The sequence below is a fragment of the Tachyglossus aculeatus genome, chromosome 2, assembly GCF_015852505.1.
Source record: "Tachyglossus aculeatus isolate mTacAcu1 chromosome 2, mTacAcu1.pri, whole genome shotgun sequence".
Classification (NCBI taxonomy): domain Eukaryota; kingdom Metazoa; phylum Chordata; class Mammalia; order Monotremata; family Tachyglossidae; genus Tachyglossus; species Tachyglossus aculeatus.
Genome location: NC_052067.1, coordinates 80,267,205 through 80,286,557, shown reverse-complemented (window position 1 = coordinate 80,286,557; position 19,353 = coordinate 80,267,205). Strand labels below are relative to the sequence as shown.

The 19,353-nt window shown below is 45.3% G+C and overlaps 1 non-coding gene across 1 annotated transcript; it reads right to left on the bottom strand.

The window, feature by feature from the left end:
* Positions 1-6,042: 6,042 nt before the first annotated feature.
* Positions 6,043-6,180, bottom strand: LOC119924885. The gene has a single exon (XR_005449565.1). It is a non-coding gene; the product is annotated as a small nucleolar RNA SNORA7 (small nucleolar RNA).
* Positions 6,181-19,353: the final 13,173 nt, after the last annotated feature.

Sequence of the window (19,353 nt, the reverse complement as noted above, 5' to 3'; positions counted from 1 at the left end):
GTTGATTTTGGGCTTTTGGAGTCTAACCAGGAAACCTGGAAGAAATGTCATTTCACATCTTCCTCTCCATCTGCTTAACCACATTGCCACAGTAGAGCAGAGTCTTCTTGAGTTTAACTGCTTTTCATTTCTTAGAAATCTAAGAACATCAACAACGCAGTTACTGGCTTAGAGGCAACAGTGGTCTGCTCAGACTAGTGTTTTTCCTCTGATAGTATCCCCAGGGGTTGTTTGGAGATACAGTGTTGTTCTTCTTGACCTCCGAGCCACTTACACAACAGCTGAAAAATGTGAAGTCCGCAGGTCCTCCCTCCCACACTTCCCATGCATCTCAAATCCATGTTTTAGTAATGAAGAGAACTATGTTTCACCTCTTCCATAAAGATTCTGAGGTGAACAAGGTTAATGACACTTGAAATACCTTTGAGATCCAAGGAATGCTATGGGGTTGGTGGGGGAGAGAGTTGGGGGGAGGGTATGTGTTTGTGTGTGGGGGGGGGGAGGCAGCATGGTGTAGTGGATAGAGCATGGGTCTGAGAGTTAGAAGGTCATGGGTTCTAATCCCGGCTCTGACACTTGTCTGCTGTGTGACCTTGGGCAAGTCATTTGATTTCTCTGGGCCTCAGTTACCTCATCTGTAAAATGGGGATTGAAACATTGAGCCTCTTGTGGGAAAGGGACTGTATCCAATCCAATTTGCTTATATCCACCCCCTCGCTTAATACAATGTCTGGAACCTAGTAAGCACGTAACAAATACCACAATTATTATTATTACTGTTAATAATAATAGTAATACTTTGCACCCATGTAATACATTTACTAGAAACTATTTGAGAATTAGTCATCAGATCAGTGTTTACAAGTAAAGTGTTAGAATAACATTGACATTTTAAAGGTCAAAATCCACATTAGTAGGTTTTGATGTGTTTAAAGGATATTACTTAAACAAATACCCTTCATACATTCATCACACCCTAACCTGATGTCTTCTGACATAACCCGTACTCCTCCTGAACTCAGGTTTTTGAAGAACTAGAGAACGGCTTCTTCCTGGAAGTGTTTTCTCTCCAACTTCTTTGTTTTGACTTTAATGGCTGTCCTATCTGGCACTGCTGGCTTAAAATTAGTTTTCCAGGCTGTGCTCTCATTAGCTGGAGACCTTTGTGCCCCTTTCCCTCAAACCCATCCTCCTTGTTCTCGTGGACTGACGCTCAGGGGACCACTGCTTTGCCTGAGTTTTGGAGAGCATTTCCTCCTGCCTCTCTGCCCTGCGGCCTCACAGAGCGAAGCAGGGAAACCGATTCCTGATGAGCCCCAGAGAAAACTGGACTTGGGCTCCGTGATTTACGAAGGGGTCCAATACCGCAGGTGAGTGATGGAGAGCGCTCATAAAACTGATCATTCATGTTAAGGTCCAGCTGTTGAGTTTATGGGCTAAGTCATTTTTTTCTTGGCTGGTGGGGAAGGAAAAAAATCTGAAGGTTTTATGACAGGCAAACCACAGGGTGTCTATGTACTTCCATTAAAACCAAACACCCGAAGAAAGCGAATTTGTTTTTTGCGCCAATGATGTTTAGATGTCACTTTGTAGGCCAGCTGATGATCCTGACAAGTGAACCACAAAGGAAATAGGAATCCTATCCAATTCTTGAGAAGCACTGTGTGTGGCCTAGTGGATAGAGCATGGGCCTGGGAATCAGAAGGATCTAGGTTCTAATCCTGACTCCACCACTTGCCTGCTGTGTGACCTTGGGCAAGTCACTTCACTTTTCTGTGCTTCAGTTACCTCGTCTGTAAAATGGGGATCAAGACTGTGAACCCAATGTGGGAGAGGGACTGTGTCCAACCTGATTATCTTGTACCTACCCCAGTGCTAAGTACAGTTCTTGGTACATAGTAAGCACTGAACAAATACCAGAAAAAGTCTTGATTTATCTTTTAAAAAAAAAACCTCTCATGTGACATGTGGAAATGATGCATCACTCCTTCCCTGCACTCTTTAACTCTATTCCAACCAGGATTTCAGGGATTAAAACAAAGTTTCAGTCCTTCACCCAGGTGAAGTTACTAAATGCCCTGCATTTGCCACAAAGTATTTAAAGGGAATATTTTATTGACACTCCTACCCCTTGGAAGTCCCCAGATGAGGCCCAGCAATGAGGCCTAGGGGCTTGGTGTGAACATTTGTCCACCTTACCCTGGTGAGGTAGTGCAATCCTGAGGGAAACTGAGACCTGAGAAGGTGCAGGGACTTATTTGAGAACATATGGTCAGTGGAAGGGCTAGCTCTAGAACTCTGCCACCTTGTCCTAAAGTAAGTGGCAGTGCTAGCTTTAGAACTCCACCATCATGACTCAGTCCAGAGATCTAATCAGTTGATCACAGTGCCTCTGTACCTTACAAGAGTATAGGACTTGTTATCTTACAGCCAAATCACTATTCCTCAGTCTGTGAGCTCGTTCTGGGCAGGGAATCTGTCTTTCATTATACTGTACTTTCTCAAGTTCTTTGTACAGTGCCTTGCACACAGTAAGAGCTCAATAAATAAGATTGAATGAATACATGAATGAATGATGATGCCTTCAAGGGTAAGGAGAAAATTGCAATCCTCCATTCTTTCAGGCATTCAATTGTGTTTATTGAGCACTTACTGTGTGCAGTGCACTATACTAAGCACTTGGAAAAGTACAATACAGCAACAGACTGGCAATCCCTGCTCATAATGAGCTCACAGTCTTGGGTGGGGGGAGACAGGCATCAGTACAAATAAACAGACATCAATATAAATAAATACAGTTACAGCTGTATACGTAACTGCTGTGGGGTGGGGAGGTGAAGGAAGAGCAAAGGGAGCATGTCAGGGTGACGCAGAAGGGAGTGGGAGATGAGGAAATGTGTGTTTAAGTCTCTTGGAGGCCTCTTGGAGGAAATGTGTCTTTCAGTAAGACTTTGAAGGTGGGGAGAGTGATTGCCTGGTGGATTTGAGGAGGAAGGGCATTCCAGGCCAGAGGTAGGATGTGGGGCAGGGGTTGGTGGTGAGATGGGCAAGATGGAGGCACAGTGACAAGGTTAGCACCAGAGGAGCGAAGTGTACAGGCTGGGATGTAGAAGGAGAGAAGCAAGGTGAGGTAGGAGTGGGCAAGGTGATGGAGAACTTCGAAGACAATAGTGAAGAGTTTTTGTTTGATATGGAGGTGGATAAACAACCACTGGAGATTTTGAGGAGTGGGGTGACATGTCCTGGACATTTCTATATAAAGAAGATCCAGGCACTGTAAGCTTGTTGTGGGCAGAGATCATGTCTCCTCTTCCACTAACCTCCTCACTGTACCTCATTCTCACCTGTCCTGCTATTGACCCCTGGCCCACGTCCTCCCCCCGGCCTGGAATGCCCTCCCTCTGCACATCCACCAAGCTAGCTCTCTTCCTCCCTTCAAAGCCCTATTGAGACCTCACCTCTTCCAGGAGGCCTTCCCAGACTGAGCCCCCTTTTTCCTCTCCTCCTCCCCATCCCCCCCGCCCTACCTCCTTCCGCTCCCAACGGCACCTGTATATATGTTTGTACAGATTTATTACTCTATTTATTTTACTTGTACATATTTACTATTCTATTTATTTTGTTAATGATGTGCACCTAGCTTTACTTCTATTTATTCTGATTTGACACCTGTCCACATGTTTTGTTTTGTTGTCTGTCTCCCTCTTCTAGACTGTGAGCCCGTTGTTGGGTAGGGACCGTCTCTATATGTTGCCAACTTGTACTTCCCAAGTGCTTAGTACAGTGCTCTGCACACAGTAAGTGCTCAATAAATATGATTGAATGAATAAATGAATGACTACCAACTCTGTTATTTTGTACTCTCCTAAGCCCTTAGTACAGTGCTCTGAACACAGTAAGCACTCACTAAATATTACTGATTGAATCTACATGATCTGATTTGAAATTCAATTGACCTCAGAGATGCACACATGAGTGGCATCGTCTCTGGTACCAGCTGGTGCCAGCTGGGGCTTCTCTAAGCCATTCATTCATTCATTCATTCAATCATACTTTTTGAGCACTTACTGTGTGCACAGCACTGAACTAAGCTTGGGAGAGTACAATATAAAAATAAACAAATTCCCTGTCTAGCTTCCTTGTCCTTCTCCCCTGGCATACCTCCCAAGTACAGTCCACTTTCTCCCCCTTTTTATGGTATTTATTAATAATAATAATAATAATTGTGGTATTTGTTAAGCACTTACTATGTGACAGGCACTGTATAAGCGCTGGGGTAGATACAACCTAATCATGTCCCACAAGGGGCTTACAGTCTTAATCCCCATTTTACAAATGAAGTAACCGAGGCACAGAGAAGTTAAGTGGCTTGCCCAGGATCACACAGCAGATGAGAGGTGGAGCCAGGATTAGAATCCAGGTCCTCTCATTCCCAAGCCCATGCTCTTTCCACTAAGCCATGCTACTTCTCCTTGTCTCCGTGTGTGTCCCTGGGCTGCTGTGACCAACCACCTCTAGTCTTAGCCTGAGGACTGGCCCTCAGATTCACCCACAGGTCTGTGATTTCCGAGGCTCACCCTTCCTTCCTATGGCTCAACAACTTCTGAACCAGGCTAACCTGGTCTCAACTCAAATGTGAACACTATGATTGAGAAGCAATGGGGCCTACTGGAAAGACAGCGGGCTTGGTAGTCAGAAGGACCCGGGTTCTTTTCCATGACCGTAGGCAAGTCACTTAACTTCTCTTTGCCTCATTCACCTCATCTGTAAAATGGGGATGAAGACTATGAGCCCCATGTGGGACATGGACTGTATTCAACCTGATTCACTTGTAATAATAATAATAATAATAGTGAAGCACTGTTCTAAGTACTGGGGTGCTTTTAGACTGTGAGCCCACTGTTGGGTAGGGACTGTCTCTATATGTTGCCAATTTGTACTTCCCAAGAGCTTAGTACAGTGCTCTGCACATAGTAAGCGCTCAATAAATACGATTGATGATGATGATGATGATACAAGGTGATAAGGTTGTCCCACGTGGGGCTCACAGTTATTCATTCATTCATTCATGCGTATTTATTGAGCGCTTACTGTGTGCAGAGCACTGTACTAAGCACTTGGGAAGTACAAGTTGGCAACATAGAGAGAGGGTCCCTACCCAACAGTGGGCTCACAGTCTAGAAGGGGGAGACAGAGAACAAAACAAAACATATTAACAATGAGATAACTGAGGCTCAGAGAAGTGAAGTGACTTGCCCAAAGTCACACAGCTGACAAGCGGCAGAGCTAGGATTTGAACCCATGACCTCTGACTCCCAAGCCCGGACTCTTTCCACCGAGCCATGCTGCCTCTCCCCAGGGCTTAATACAGTGCCTGGAACATATTAAGCACTTAACAAATGCCATAAAAAGTCACAGATCATTTATAATAATAATAATGAAATTTAATAAGTGCTTACTATGTGCAAAGCACTGTTCTAAGCACTGGGGAGGTTACAAGGTGATCAGGTTGTCCCACGGAGGGCTCACAGTCTTCACCCCCATTTTACAGATGAGGGAACTGAGACACAGAGAAGTTAAGTGACTTGCCCAAAGTCACACAGCTGACAATTGGCGGAGCCGGGATTTGAACCCATGACCTCTGACTCCACAGCCCGTGCTCTTTCCACTGAGCCACGCTGCTTCTCTAATTTGATTAACTCAATCCATCAGTGGTATTTATTTTTTTCATGAATGTGGTTCATCAGATTTAAAACCAAAATAGCCATTCTCAGTATTACTGACAAGATTGCACACGGCCCAAAGAGAGCTTGTTGCTGTTGTCTTATGCTGTTGAGTCGTGTCCAACCCATAGCTACGCCATGGGCGCATCCCTTCCAGAACCCCCCGACTCCATCTGCAATCATTGTGGTAGGGTATCCTTAGAGTTTTCTTGGTAAAAATATGGAAGTGGCTTACTATTGCCTCCTTCCGTGCAGTAAACCTGAGTTTCCACCCTCAACTCTCTCCCTTGCTGCTGCTGCCCAGCACAGGAGAGTTTTGACTTGTAGCAGATTGCCTTCCACTCTCTAGCCACTGCCCAAGATAGGAATGGAATGAATAGGCCTCTGCTTGACTCTCCCTCCCATAGTCAAGACTGATAGAGAACTGGAAACTCTCCAGATGTGATCCAGGGAGGGGACAAAGAGAGCTAGGTTCTCTAAAATATGTTGAGAACGTCCTTGAAAACATCTTTTCACGGACATGTACCGTTGTGTGTATTTTTTTTTCATTACAAGGGAAAAAGGAATTCCATTAGTTGATGTTAGTGTCCAATAGCATACTTTGCAAACACTGAGATAATAATAGTAATAATAATGATGGCATTTATTAGGCGCTTACTATGTGCAGAGCACTGTTCTAAGCTCTGAGGAGGTTACAAGGCAATCAGATTGTCCCACGGTGGGCTCACAGTCTTAATCCCCATTTTACAGATGAGATAACTGAGGCCCAGAGAAGTGAAGTGACCGGGCACTTAAAAAAGTAAATTCAAAACAAACAGCTCTCCCATCATCACCTGTCAATCAGTCAATCAAATAATCAATCGTGTTTATTAAGCATTTACTGTGCACAGAGCACTGTACTGATCGCTTGGAAGAGTGCGATAGAATTTGTAGACACGATCCTTGCCCTTGAGGTGCTTACAATTTAGGGGGGAGACAGACATTGAGATAAATTACACCTAGGGGAAGTGACAGAATATAGTGACAAGTTCATAAATTTTCTGGGGGTGGAGGTGGGGTAAGGATCCAAGTGTTGAACCCTTGCAAAGTGTGAGACATTTCTAATCCAATGGACAAGTGATTCCCCCTGAATCAATTGATCGTATTTATTGTGCACTTATTGGGCACAGAGTACTGTATGAGTGCTTGGGAGAGTATAAATAACAATAAACAGACACATTCCCTGTCCACAGTGAGCTTACATTTAGAGGGGAAGACAGACAATATAAATAAATAAATTACAGACATATACGTAAACGGTGGGGCTGGGAGTGTTGTGGAGTGAAGGTGGTGAATAAAGGGTGGCCTAGTGGATAGAGCACAGACCTGGGCATCAGAAGGACCTGGGTTCTAATCCTGGCTCTGCCAGTTGTCTGCTGTGAGACTTTGGGCAAGTCACTTCACTTCTTTGGGCCTCAGTTACCTCAGCTGTAAAATGGGGATTAAGACTGTAAGCTCCATGAGGCACAAGGATTGTGTCCAACCTGATATGCCTGTATCTACCCCAGCACTTAGAACAGTGCCTGGCACATAGTAAGTGCTTAATAAATCCCATTAAAAAAAAAGGGAGGAAGTCAGGGCAACGCAGAAGGGAGTGAGAGAATAGGAATGGGGGGCTTAGTTAGGGAAGGCTTCCTGGAGGAGATGTATCTTCAATAAAGCTTTGAAGGCGGAGAGAGTAATTGTCTGATGTGAAAAGGGAGGGATTTACAGGCCTGAAGCAGGATGTGGGCGAGAGGTGAGTGGCAAGATAGAAGAGATGGAGGTAGAGTGAGTAGGTCGGCATTAGAGGAGTGAAGAGGAGAGCAGTGAGGTGAGGTAGGAGGGGGCCAGGTGATTGAATGCTTTAAAGCTAATGTTAAGGGTTTCCATTTGATGCAGAGGTGGATAGGAAACCACTGGAGGTTCTTGAGGAGTGGAGAAATATGGACTGAGCTTTTTTTTTTTTTAATGATCCGGACAGCAGACTGAAGTATGGACTGGAGTTGGGAGAGACAGGAGGCAGGGAGATCAAGCATGGAGGCTGATACAGTAATCAAGGCAGGATTGGATAAGTGCTTGGATTAACACGGCAGCATTTGGATAGAGAGGAAAGGGCAGATTTTAGCTATGTTGTGATGGTCGAACCAACAGGATTTAATGATAGACTGAAAATGTAGGTTGAATGAGAGAGAGGAGTCAAGCAGAATGCCAAGGTTAAGGGCTTGTGAGACAGGAAGGATGGTGGTGCCATCTACAGTGATGGGAAAGTCAAGGGAAGGACAGGGTTTGGATGGAAAGATAAAGAGTTCAGGATTGGAGATGTGGATTTGGGTATCATCTACAGAGAGGTGGTAGTTGAAGCCTTGGGACTGAATGAGTTCTCTAAGGGGGTTGGTGTAGTTGGAGAATAGAAGGGGACCCAGAACTGAACCTTGAAGGACACCCACAGTTACGGGGTGGGAGGCAGAGGAGAGGCCTGCAAAAGACAATGAGAACGATCAACCAGAGATAGGAGATAGAGATTGAATTATACCCTTTTTTGTTTATCACAGTTTTGTGCTATTTTTGTATGTCACATTTGATAATAAAAATGAATTGGCTTTTCTGAAAAATGAATGATGGGAACTGGATAATTGTAGCTTAATTTATTGCTCAGATTGCAGAAAATCAGCTAGAAATACAGAAAATAAATGTTCTGGCAGTTGGGTGTATTTGTATCTTTGCAATGTCAATTTACAAATATTTGGGACATGTAGTATTTGGGACGTATTCATGGGAGGTTTAATTGTAATCAAATGTTACAGTGATTAGCAGAGACTTCTTTATTACTCCTTCAACTGGAACTGGAACTTCTACAAAATGTGTAATTACCCTGGCATTAAATGAGAGATGTTCTGTCAATTTTCCTGCTGCCATGATTCCCCAGAATTCTTCATCAGACGAAAATGCAATTGTTAGTGAAATACTATGACTCCTTCTGTTTGTCTTTGTACCAGTTTAGACCAGAGATTGAATTTCGACAGAAAAAAAAGTCCCCAGTAACTAACGTCTCATTTCCATGCCAAGACCGAATCATTAGCTGCTGGTTTCCTCTTGAGCACACCGCAGGACAACCCAGCATGCTTTTCACTAAGCACAGCAGATTTCCTTCGTAATGAGAGCTTTGGTGGCATGTTGGTCACTAGACTGTGAGTTTGTTATGAGCTAAGCAGCGGATCTGAATCCCGGAGGACAGATTGGAATGGTCCATTTAATAATAATAATAACTGTGGTATTTTTTAAGAGCTCACTGTGTGCCAGGCACTGTACCGAGTGCTGGGGTGGATACAAGCAAATTCGGTTGGACATAGTCCCTGTCCCTCGTGGGGCTCACAGTCTCAATCCCCATTTTACAGATGAGGGAACTGAGGCACACAGAAAAGTGAAGTGACTTCCTCAAGGTCACTCAGCAGTGTGTGGCATGAATCAGCTATGGTAGCCATGGAGACGGGCCACCCACTCACCCCTGCGGTCTGATAAAGGGAGTTCTACATAGCACGTAGCTCTTTGTTCTGATCCCATCTGTGGGGTTGACCAGTAAACATTCCGGGTGGGCATTAACTAGCCCTGCTTCCTACCTGCTAATCCCCTTCTACAACCCAGGCCTCACACTTTGCTCTTTAACACCAACCTCCTCACTGAACCTCGATTTCTTCTGTCTTTATCATCGACCTCTTGTCTACGTCCTCCCTCTGGCCTGGAATTCCCTCTCCCTTCATATCTGCCAGGCCACCACTCTCCGCATCTTCAAAACTCTACTAAAATCACATCTCCTCCAAGAGGTCTTCCCTAACTAATCTCCCATTGCCCCACCCTATTCTCCCTATTCACCCTATTGCCTAGTATCTGTACCCCTCAAGTACTCTGATAATAATAATCATAATAATAATAATGATGGCATTTATTAAGCGCTTACTATGTGCAAAGCACTGTTCTAAGCGCTGGGGAGGTTACAAGGTGATCAGGTTGTCCCACGGTGGGAGCTCACAGTCTTAATCCCCATTTTACCCAAAGTCTTGCCCAAAGTCACACAGCTGACAATTGGCAGAGCAGGGATTTGAACCCATGCCCACTGACTCCAAAGCCCGTGCTCTTTCCACTGTGCCACGCTCTCAGACACATAGCCTTTTGTCCGTACCTTCATAATCTGCCGTCTCCCTAACTGCAATTTATTGTCATGTCTGTCTGTAAGTGCCTTGTGGTCATCGATCACATCTACTGACTCTATTGTATTGTACTCCCCGAAGAGTTTAGTACAGTGCTGGGCATAGAGTAAGTGCTCAATAAATTCCATTAATTTGTTGCAAATGGTATTTGTTAAGTGCTTACTATGTGCCAGGCGCTGTACTAAGTGCTGGGGGAAGTGCCAGGATGACGTGATTGAGGCCCAGAGAAGTGGAGAGACTTATCCAAGGTCACCCAGCAGACCAGGGACAAAGCTGGAATTAGAACTCGGGTCCTTTTGACTTCCAGACCTGGGATCTAGCCACTGGGCCTTGCTGCTTCTCTTGGTAGAGTATTCCCCTTCCTCCCTCTAGCCCCAGGGTAGTTGGCCAGACTAGGAACGGAGCTCAGTTCTTCCTCAGCCTGGCTTCCTCTCTCTTTTTTCTATTTCTTTGAAAGGGCATTTTCCTAAGCGCTTACTTACTATGTATCAAGCATTGTTCTAAGCCCTGCAGTAGCTACAAGTGAATTGGGTTGGGCACAGTCCCTGTCCTACCTGGGGCATACAGTCTTAATCCCCATTTTACAGATGATGTCACTGAGGCACTGAGAAGTTGGGTGACTGGCCCAAAGTCACACAGCAGACAAGTGGCAGAACTAGGATTAGAACCCACGTCCTCTGACTCCCGTCTGTGCTCTTTCCACTAAGCCACTTTGTTTCTCATGCTGCATGGTAGATGCCTAGTTCAGTGGTCCTACTGAGAGCTGACCTCCTCCAGGAGGCCTTCCCAGACTGAACCCCCTCCTTCCTCTCCCCCTCCTCCTCCTCCCTATCCCCCCCACCCTACCTCCTTCTCCTCCCCACAGCACCTGTATATATGTTTGTACAGGTTTATTACTCTATTCATTTTACTTGTACATATTTACTATTCTATTTATTTTATTTTGTTAATATGTTTTGTTGTCTGTCTCCCCCTTCTAGACTGTGAGCCCGCTGTTGGGTAGGGACTGTCTCTATATGTTGCCGACTTGTACTTCCGAAGTGCTTAGTACAGTGCTCTGCACACAGTAAGTGCTCAATAAATACGATTGAATGAATGAATGAATGAATGAATAAAGTAAGTGCTCAATAAATACGAATGAATGAATGAATGAATGAATAAAAGGTCATCAGGTTGGACACAGTCCATGTCCCACATGGTACTCGCAGTCAAAGTCCCCATTTTATAGAGGAGGGAACTGAGGCCCAGAGAAGTGAAATGAGTTGCCCAAGGCCACACAGCAGACAAGTGGTGGAGTCAGGATTAGAACCCAGGTCCTTCTGACTCCCAGATACATGTTCTATCTTCTAGGCCATGCTGCTTCCCTGAGTGATTCCATACCCACAATGTATCTCATCTAGTGGCGATATCCCATTGTTGGGCAGGGACCGTCTCTATATGTTGCCGACTTGTACTTCCCAAATGCTTAGTACAGTGCTCTGCTCACAGTAAGCGCTCAATAAATACGATTGAATGAATGAATAATGATATAGTGGCATGCTGATCCCTCGTAATCAGGCCTGAGTTAGGGTTTAAAGTAGATGAGGTTAGCCTGATCAAACTGCTGTTTGCCCACGGTCATGCCCGTAGCCTTGCCCACATCCATGCCCATATACATGCTGTTTTGAACGTTAGCATCTGGCCTTCCATCACCCAGAGCTCTCTGTGTCCTTGCAGCCCATAGCCTAGGTGGGGGGCATTTAGCAGATTCCTGTGGGCTGAGCTGGAGCTTGTATGTCAGGTAGGCGTGCCCAGCTTTGGCCCCGGTGGGCCGCTGACTGAACCTGGGCCGAGATCCAGAGAACTTCCCCTTTCATGATGCTGCTGCCCCAGATGCCATCTCTGCTAAGTCCTCTTTTCCTTTCCTTCAACTCTCTTCTGTATCTCCCTGACTTGCTCCCTTTATTCACTCCCTGCCCAAGCCCCACAGCGCTTATTCATTCATTCAATCATATTTATTGAGCGCTTACTGTGTGCAGAGCATTGTACTAAGCGCTTGGGAAGTACAAGTTGGCAACATATAGAGACGGTCCCTACCCAACAGTGGGCTCACAGTCCAGAAGGGACTAGACCAGAGGAGGGAAATGTGCGGGCTGGGTTGTAGAAGGAAAGAAGGGAGGTGAGGTAGGAGGGGGCCAGGTGACGGACTGCTTTAAAGCCAACAGTGAGGAGTTCAAGTGCAAGGATGGATAGAAGAAATTCATGTTGGACACAGTATCTGTCCTTTGTGGGGCTCGGTCTCAATCCCCATTTTCCAGATGAGGTAACTGAGGCACTTAGAATAATAATAATAATAATAATAATGGCATTTATTAAGTGCTTACTATGTTCAAAGCACTGTTCTAAGCGCTGGGGAGGTTACAAGGTGATCAGGTTGTCCCACGGGGGGCTCACAGTCTTAATCCCCATTTTACAGATGAGGGAACTGAGGCACAGAGAAGTGAAGTGACTTGCCCAAAGTCACACAGCTGACAATTGGCAGAGTCAGCATTTGAACCCATGACCTCTGACTCCAAAGCCCGTGCTCTTTCCACTGAGCCATGCTGCTTCTCTAAGAAGTGAAGTATATATCTGTAATTTATTTATTTATTTATATTTATGTCTATCCCCCCTCTAGACTGTAAGCTCGTTGTGGGCAGGGAATGTGTCTGTTATATTGTTATATATTGTACTCTCCCAATCTCTTAATACAGTGCTCTGCACATAGTAAGAGCTCAATAAATACAATTGACGGGTTGACTGATTCTGCGGGATGGATCTCGGGGTGGGGGTGAGGGCCTGAGAGTGGAGCTTGAGGTCCCAGAAAGCCAGAGCCGGTGACTTCAAGATTCCCAGGGGCAGAGGGGATCGTCTCATGGGGAAACGGGAGAGGGAGGAAACTGAGTCAGAGAGGGGGAGGTAGAGCGGTGTTGTGGAAGAAGGCTCTCCTGGAAGCTGGAGGGCCCGGATTCAAGCCCAGGCTCTGTCACCAGCTGGCTGCATGACCTTGGGCAAATCACTTCAATAGAAATAGTAATAATATTTATGAAGTATTTGTTGCGTGCAGAGGACTACACTAAGAACTGAGAGAGACTATACAGGTGGGAATTAGATATGGTTCCCGTCTCTCTGGGGGCTTGTACTCTATGAAATCTCTCTAGGCCTCAGGCTTTTCATCTACGAAATGGAGATTAAAATGTCTGCTTTTCTATCTACCCCTCAGGGTTTTGGTGAGAGCAAAAATGAGATAAGTAATGTGGAAACACTTTAGAAATAAAAATGTTAGCTGTAAACCAAAACCAAGATATTGGAGGCCCGGGGCCACGATGAACTTTAGCCCACAGAGAAACCAAGGTAGGAAAATAGAATTTGTATTGTTCCCTTTCTCCTTTCCTTCCAGGGGATCATAAATCAGAAAACTTTCTCGACAATGCCCAAGAATGGCAAGATTGTGGCCAAATGGAAAGTGTATGGGACTGAGAGTCTTTTTTTATGGTATTTGTTAAGTGCTAACTATGTGCCAGGCACTGTTCCAAGTGCTGGGGTAGATACAAGATAATCAGGTTTGACACAGCCCACGTCTCACATGGGGCTCACAGTCTTAATCCTCATGTTACAGATGAGGTAACTGAGACACAGAGAAGTGAAGTTACTAGTCCAAGGTCACACAGCAGACAAGTGGAAGAGCAGGGATTAGAATTCAGATCTCTGTGACTCCCAAGTCCGTGCTCTATCCACTAGACCCTGCTGTTTCTCAGTCTTCGTAATAATAATAATTGTTATATTATGTGCTTATAATATAAGCAGCGTGGCTCAGCGGAAAGAGCACAGGCTTGGGAGTCAGAGGTCATGGGTTCTAATCCCAGCTCCGCCACCTGTCAGCTGTGTGACTTTGGGCAAGTCACTTAACTTCTTTGTGCCTCAGTTACCTCATCTGTAAAATGGGGATTAAGATTGTGAGCTTCATGTGGGACAACCCGATCACCTTGTATCCTCCCCAGCGCTTAGAACAGTGCTTTGCACATAGTAAGTGCTTAACAAATACCAAAATTATTATTATTATTATTATTATTGTTATTATTATTATATGTCAAGCACTAAGCAGGTCAGGCATAGTCCCTGTCCCACATGGGGCTCACAGCCTAAAGGGGAAGGAGGGAAGGTTCTGAATCCCATTTTACAGATGAGGAAATTGAAGCACTGAGAAGTTAAGTTGCCAAGAAGTTATGTTGCCAACTTGTACTTCCCAAGCGCTTAGTACAGTGCTCTGCACACAGTAAGCGCTCAATAAATACAATTGACTGATTGACTGATTAAGTGATAAGAGCCAGAGCCAGAGTTAGAACCCAGGTCCTCTGACTTCCAGAGCTGTGCTCTTTCTACTAGATCACTCTGCATCTTCTAATTTCAGCTCTGCCCCTTGCCTGCCCCGTGGCCTTGGACCAGTCACTTAACTACTTGGTGCAGGAGTTTCTCCATCCATAAAATGGGGATTAAATAAGCGCTCTCCCTCCCCCTTAAACTATGTGTCCCATGTGAGGCAGAAATTTTATTTGACCTGATTCTAGACTGTGAGCCCACTGTTGGGTAGGGACCATCTCTACATGTTGCCAACTTGTGCTTCCCAAGCGCTTAGTACAGTGCTCTGCACACAGTAAGTGCTCAATAAATACAATTGATTGATTGATTGTCTTGCATCTACCTCAGCGCTCAGTACAGTGCTTGGCACATCGTAAGTGCTTAACAAATACCATTAGCTTGTTGTGGTCAGAGAATTTGTCTACTAACTCGGTTCTGTTGTGCTCTCCCAAGCGCTTAGTACAGTGCTCTGCCCAGAAGCAGCGTGGCTCAGTGGAAAGAGCACGGGCTTTGGAGTCAGAAGTCATGGGTTCAAATCCTGGCTCCACCAACTGTCAACTGTGTGACTTTGGGCAAGTCACTTAACTTCTCTGGGCCTCAGTTACCTCATCTGTAAAATGGGGATTAAAATGTGAGCCCCCGTGGGACAACCTGATCACTCTGTAACCTCCCCAGTGCTTAGAACGGTGCTTTGCACATAGTAAGCGCTTAACAAATACCATCATCATCATTATCATCTTAAACACAGTTTTTTCTTCTGCTCAAGCCAAAGCAATACTGCCCTGTGCCTACGCTGCTTGTTTCAAACCACAGCAAGGGGGTCGTTCTCTGGCTGCATCCCGCCCAGGTACTGAGTAGGTTGCCCCTCGCGCTCCCCCTCGCCCCCCATCCCACACAGCCCCAAAGCAGATCACCCCCAAAGGAACTCTTTTGTGAAACTCCTGCACAGGCTGGTGAGGAACTGCGGGTTAAAGTACAAAGGGTTGGTCTGCTAATCCCTTACCAAGAGACCAGATAGGACCACAGGAGGAGTTTCTGATTGAGATGGAAACAGGCACATAAACCTTCCCTAGTCTTTGCTTGATTAGGATAGATATATGAGAGCTGGGAACTGGGCTGACCAGATGCTGGACCATATGACGAACACAGAGTATTCTGGTATAGTATAAAAACTGGGCATTTATATGGTACAGCTGGCTATGCATAATCTTCTCCTAATTTATAAGGCTGGAGCATCTGGTCCATTGCTGCCACTCTTTCTGATTTTCCAGTAGCCTTATCCCTGTATCCCTGGCTAACAACACAGCCCCAAGGGAGAAAGACCGTGGCTGGTGAAATATTGACTGGACCCCCTCCCCTCCCGCCCCTCAGGAAGGGGAGAAACTTTACCTGTGTTGGTCCTTGGCCCTTTGAATTAATAATATTATTCTTATATTTGTTAAGCACTTACCACGTACCTAAGCACTGGGCTAGATACAAGTTAATGCAAGGCTAGATACAAGGAGAAGCAGCATGGCTCGGTTTAAAGAGCCTGGGCTTTGGAGTCAGAGTTCATGGGTTCAAATCCCGGCTCCGCCACTTGCCAGCTGTGTGACTCTGGGCAAGTCACTTCACTTCTCTGTGCCTCAGTTACCTCATCTGTAAAATGATGTAAAATGTACTAAGCACTTAGTACAGTGTTTTGCACACAGTAAGTGCTCAATAAATACGATTGATTGATTAAAATGGGGGTTAAGACTGCAAGTACCCCGTGAGACAACCTGATCACCTTGTAACCTCCCCAGTGCTTAGAACAGTGCTTTGCACATAGTAAGTGCTTAATAAATGCTATCATTATTATTATTAAGTTAATGAGGTTTGACATAGTCCTTGTCCCACATGAGACTCACATTACCTTGGGCAGGTCACTTAACTTCTCTGTGCCTCAGTTATCTTATTTGTACAACGGAGATTAAATCCTCCTCTCTTCAATATAAACTGAGCCCCTATGGGAAAGGGACTTTGTCCAAGCTGACTTTCTTGTATTTACACCATTGCTTAGTACAGTGCCTGGCATATAGAAAGTGCCAAACAAGTACCATAAATGCCCATCACCCAAAAAAAAAAAAAAGGCACTGAATTACCTTTTTACAGATGAGGAAACAAACACAGAGAAGTGAAGTGACTTTCCCAAGGTCACACAGCAGGCAAGTGTCAGAGCTCATATTAGAACCCAGGTCCTCCGACTCTCAGGCCTGTTCTCTTTCCAAAGAGCCATGCTGTTTCCATCTTGAATCTTGAGATTGAAAGGTGAATCATCTCTTTTCAGGGCTCCACCCTGCTGCTATCTCAGAGGCAGCCCCGCCACTGGTGAGGGTTGTTTTTTCTCTGTTCTCTTCTTCGACTTTGGGTCAGTCAGTCATATTTATTGAGCGCTTACTGTTTGCAGAACACTGTACTAAGCACTAGGGAGAACACAATATAATAGAATTGGTAGACACATTTCCTGCTCACAGCAAGCTTAATCAATCAATCAATCAATCGTATTTATTGAGCGCTTACTATGTGCAGAGCACTGTACTAAGCGCTTGGGAAGTACAAATTGGCAACATATAGAGACAGTCCCTACCCAACAGTGGGCTCACAGTCTAAAAGGGGGAGACAGAGAACAAAACCAAACATGCTAACAAAATAAAATAAATAGAATAGATATGTACAAGTAAATTAAATAAATAAATAAATAGAGTAATAAATATGTACAAACATATATACATATATACAGGTACTGTGGGGAAGGGAAGGAGGTAAGATGGGGGGATGCAGAGGGGGACGAGGGGGAGAGGAAGGAAGGGGCTCAGTCTGGGAAGGCCTCTTGGAGGAGGTGAGCTCTCAGCAGGGCTCAGCTTACAGTCTAGAGGGGGAGACAGGCATTAATCTAAATAATAAATTACAGATATGTACATAAGTGCTGTGGGGCTGGGAGGGGGGTTGAGAAGGAGCCCCGGGCAAGTCTGAAATTGATGGTGGGTAGAATGCAGAGTTCCAATCAGAGCAGGTCTCAGTTCCCTGTTCTGTGGGCCAGGCCCAACTCTTTATTCCCAGCAGCTGCCCGCTTCCCTTCCCGTAATGGTAATTGTCTTGATGATGGCAAGAGCAACCGACAAGCTGTGGTCTGGAGGCTTCAAGACTGAGACCTTGGGCAAAATGCCACCAACTGTCTGCTGCATGATTTTGGACGAGTCACGTCATTTCTCTGTGCCTCAGCTACTTCATCTGTAAAATGGAAATTAAAACTGTTAGCTCCGCATGGGACAGGACTGTGGCCAAACTGACTAACTTGTATCTACCCCAGCATTTAGTACAGTGCCTGGAACATAGTAAGTGCTTAACATATATCATTAAAAAAAAAAAAAGGAATGGATTATAGAGCCTGGGTTTTAAAGATCCCTCCCTGCTACTCCCTGACAGTCAAGTAGGGCCTGGACACAGTGCAGGGAGCCTCTAGGCAGAGACAGGGGCCAGCACACTGCAAAGGGCATGGGAAAGTATTTTTACATGTAGGACCCCTTTTCGGATGAAAACCTTCAGCAAAGTGCCACAGCTAAGCCTTAGAGGTGGTGGACTTGGCAGCTACTATGATCCAGAAATATAACAGGGTTCCTGCTGTCTGTCCTCCTCACAGAATAGTTTAAGTGGCTCTTTTTCTTTTTTTGAACGACATTTGTTAAGCACTTACTATGTTCCAGGCACTGTAATAAGCACTGGGGTAGATACAAGCTAATTAAGTTGGACACAGTCCATGTCTCCATGTCACAGTTTTAATCCCTATTTCATAGATAAGGTAACTGAGACCCAGAAAAGTGAAGTGACTTGCCCAAGGTCACATAGCAGATAAATGGCAGAGCTGGGATTAGAACCCACCACCTTCTGATACCCAGGCCTGTGTTCTATCCACCAGGCCATTTGGCTTCTCCTTTGGTCAGAAACCTTCACCACAGAGGCCCAGCTCAAGCAGACACTCCTCTTCTTGCAGAATCAATCAATCGTATTTATTGAGCACTTACTGTGTGCAGAGCACTGTACTAAGAGCTTGGGAAGTACAAGTTGGCAACATATAGAGACAGTCCCCACCCAACAGTGGGCTCACAGTCTAAAAGGGGGAGACAGAGAACAAAACCAAACATACTAACAAAATAAAATAAATAGAATAGATATGTACAAGTAAAATAAATAAATAAATAGAGTAATAAATATGTACAAACATATATACATATATACAGTGCTGTGGGGAAGGGAAGGAGGTAAGATGGGGGGATGGAGAGGGGGACGAGGGGGAGAGGAAGGAAGGGGCTCAGTCTGGGAAGGCTTCCTGGAGGAGGTGAGCTCTCAATAGGGCCTTGAAGGGAGGAAGAGAGCTAGCTTGGTGGATGGGCAGAGGGAGGGCATTCCAGGCCCGGGGGATGACGTGGGCCCGGAGAACTGGAACAAGAACCCAGGTCCCTGAATTCCCGGGGTGGTGTTCTTTCCACTGGACCATCAGCAAGGCTGAGTTGTGCTAATGGTAGAATCAACAGTGAAAGCCAGAAGATGTCAAGTACAGGTGTCAGAGGACATGAGATCTAACCCCAGCTCCTCCACTTGTCTGCTCTGTCTAACTGTCTAACTCCTCTGGACCTCAATTTCCCATCTGTAAAATGGGGATTCAATACCAGTTCTCCCTCCTGCTTGGACCGTAAACCTCACGTGGAATGGGAACTGGGCCCAACCTGATTATCTTTTACTTATCCCGGGGCTTAGTACGATGCTTGGCTCATTGTAAGTGTTTCACAAATACCATAATTATTATTCCTAAAACCAGTAAGTGATGCTCTTTGTTTCAGTCCCAGTTCATCTTGACACTGGAGCTTGTAGATTTATTTAAGGAGTAACCTATCCCGAGCCCACCTGCAGGATCATACTACTCTGAGGATATTTGTTCATAGTGGGCAGGGATTATCACCCTTTATTATTGTATTGTACTTTCCCAATCGCTTAGTATGGTGCTGTGC